A 3,083-nucleotide genomic window follows, 5' to 3' on the forward strand; every position below is an offset into this window, starting at 1 on the left:
CCCACTTCTTCTTAGCTAACCTCTTTCTCTGTATACACTCCTGAACTTCTTCGTTCCACCACCAAGTCTCCTTGTCCACTTTCCTCTTTCCAGATGACACACCGAGTACCCTCCTACCTGTCTCCCTGATCACATTAGCTGTAGTGGTCCAGTCATCTGGGAGCACTTCCTGACCACCCAGAGTCTGTCTCAGCTCCTCCCTGAAAACTACACGACATTCTTCCTTTTTCAACTTCCACCACTTCGTCCTCTGCTCTGCCTTTGTCCTCTTCATCTTCCTCACCACCAGAGACATTTTACACACTACCATCCTGTGTTGTCTGGCTACACTCTCCCCTACCACTACTTTACAGTCACTGGTCTCTTTCAGATTACAACATCTACACAAGATGTGGTCCACCTGAGTGCTTCTACCTCCGCTCTTAAATGTCACCCTATGTTCCTGCCTCTTCTGGAAGAAAGTGTTCACTACAGCCATTTCCATCCTCTTTGCAAAGTCTACCACCATCTGTCCTTCTGCGTTCCTGTCCTGAAGACCAAACCTGCCCATCACATTCTCATCACCTCTGTTCCCTTAACTTACATGCCCATTGAAATCTGCACCAATCACCACTCTCTGGGGATGCTTTGCATCACTTCATCTAACTCACTCCAGAATTTCTCCTTCTCTTCTAACTCAAATCCTACCTGTGGGGCATAACCACTCACAACATTAACATCACCCCTTCAATTTCCAGCTTCAGACTCATGAACCTGTCTGATACTCTTTTCACCTCTAGAACATTCCTCACAAACTCCTCTTTCAGGATAACTCCTACTACGTTTCTCTTCCTATCTGCCCCATGGTAGAACAACTTGAACCCTGCTCCTAAGCTTCTAGCCTTGCTATCTTTCCACCTGGTCTCCTGGACACACAGTTTGTCCACCTTCCTTCTCTGCATCATGTCAATCAACTCTCTAGCCTTCCCTGTCATAGTCCCAACATTCAAAGTCCCTACTGTCAGTCCTACATTCTTAGCTTTCCTCTTCTCTCTCTGCCTACAAACACACCTTCCTCCTCTCCTTCTTCGTCTTTGACCAACAGTAGTCCAATTTCCATCGGTACCCTGCAGATCAACAGCACCGGTGGTGGTCATGGTTAACCCGGGCCCCGATCGATCCGGTATGGAAGTCATTTTCAGTCATTTTTAATTTGGCATGTGTTTTACGTCGGATGCCCTTCCTGACACAACCCTCTGCATTTATCCAGACTTCGGACTGGCACACGAAGACACTGGCTTGTGCCCCCTTGTGGTTGCATTTTTTTCTCTAACAATGTAAATGCAGTACTAAGGCTATCATTTTCAACGTCCACATGAATTTTGAAATCACCTAAAATAATTACTTTATCTGTTTTAAGGACTAAACTTAAAAACTCTGAGAATTCAGATAGAAATTCAGAATAGGTTTAGGGTTGATTAAAAGGCTTGAGTTGAAGATGGCTGCAACTCCACCTCCTCGGCCGGTGCCTCAAGGAATATGAGTATTAATATGACTGCTCTGGAAGCGCAGAGAAGCGTGTAGGACTGCAACTCTGCCTCCTGGTCTCGACTCTGAATTGTCATGGTTTAGGTCCACTAATAAACTCGGCCAGATTTCTGGACATGAGAGCTGCTCCATCCAAAGTGGGAAGAATGCCGTCTCTCCTAATCAGACCAGGTCTTCCGCCAATTATCTACAAAGCAAACCCAGCCTCCCTGGTTTCCCGACTGCTCGGGAACTGCATTTCTAATTCACTAAGCCTCGCCTCTAATGCTACAAATAAACTACATTTATTACATGTATCATTATCACTAAAGGAGGCAGAAGAAGAGCTAAACATTTGACACACCGAGCAGGAGAGAGCAGGAGAGTGAGAGGGAGAGAGAGAAGCCATTGCTAGCTGCTAAGCTAAAGAACGGTAGCTAGCAAAAATTGCGATAGGGGCCAGTCAGCACAGGGCCAAAATTCATGCTTGTAACTCGTAACTTGTAGTATGTAACTTCAGTGTCGCATACAAAGATAGGACATTTGTGTGTCTGCTCTCAGATTGTGTGAAACCTCACTGTTGATAATATTCCTTCACATATTTTAATTACACATACACAAAATATTATATAAGTAGATTTAAATATAATGAAACTAAAGAAAGAATTGGAAGAGAGTGGGAAGGGACACCTGGCAAGTCAGTACATGAGAAGCAAATATTACAGTTATTTAGATATTTATACAGATTGGTCCAAAGATGAAGATAGATAGGGTAGGCATAGGAATATTCATACCAACAATGAATGTCAGTATTGGGAAAAGATTACCTGATCAGTTGTCAGTTTACATGGCAGAGATGATGGCAATTATTGTAGGGTTGCAGTGGGTAGAGGAAGTAAAACCAAACAGTGGTGTGTTGTGTTGAGTCTGTAGCAGCCCTATAGTATTCAAAATATGAAATCGAATAGAGAATATTTAATGCTAGAAATCTATCAGAGTTTATTTAGATTGCGGAGGCTTCAGATATTTGTGAGTTTCTGCTGGGTACCTGCACATGTAGGTATAAAAGGGAATGAGAGAGCAGATAAAATAGCTAAAAAAAAAATCAACCAGGGTGAGTGATGTTATAAATATAGCATTTGGTAAAGGAGAAACTAAGGAGTAAGACAGTTTTAACCATACTGAGGTTTGACCATACAGGGTTAAATAAAACATTGTTTTTGTTAGGTAAAAGTCAATCAGATAAATGTTTGGAATGTAAAAAGTGTAGAACATAAACTGTTACATTGTAGAATATATAGGGAAGCGAGGATAAGGCTAAATCAAAAGATAAGTCAGGCAGGAAGAAAATGGAACCTTGCGGATGTGTTGGGAACAACAGGAGAGGGGGTAAATAACACACAGAAAGCTGTTGTGGAATACCAAAAGGATACAGGGTTATATTATAGGATTTAGTTGTTTTTTTTTTTGTTTTTTTAATAGTAGTCTTATCTAACCATAACGCATGCTACATACTCCGGTACAGTAGGTGGCGGTATGCACTATTACTCATTGTTGCAACCTGCCACAAAACCAAG

The sequence above is a fragment of the Siniperca chuatsi genome, linkage group LG9 (assembly GCF_020085105.1).
Source record: "Siniperca chuatsi isolate FFG_IHB_CAS linkage group LG9, ASM2008510v1, whole genome shotgun sequence".
Taxonomy (NCBI): Eukaryota; Metazoa; Chordata; class Actinopteri; order Centrarchiformes; family Sinipercidae; genus Siniperca; species Siniperca chuatsi.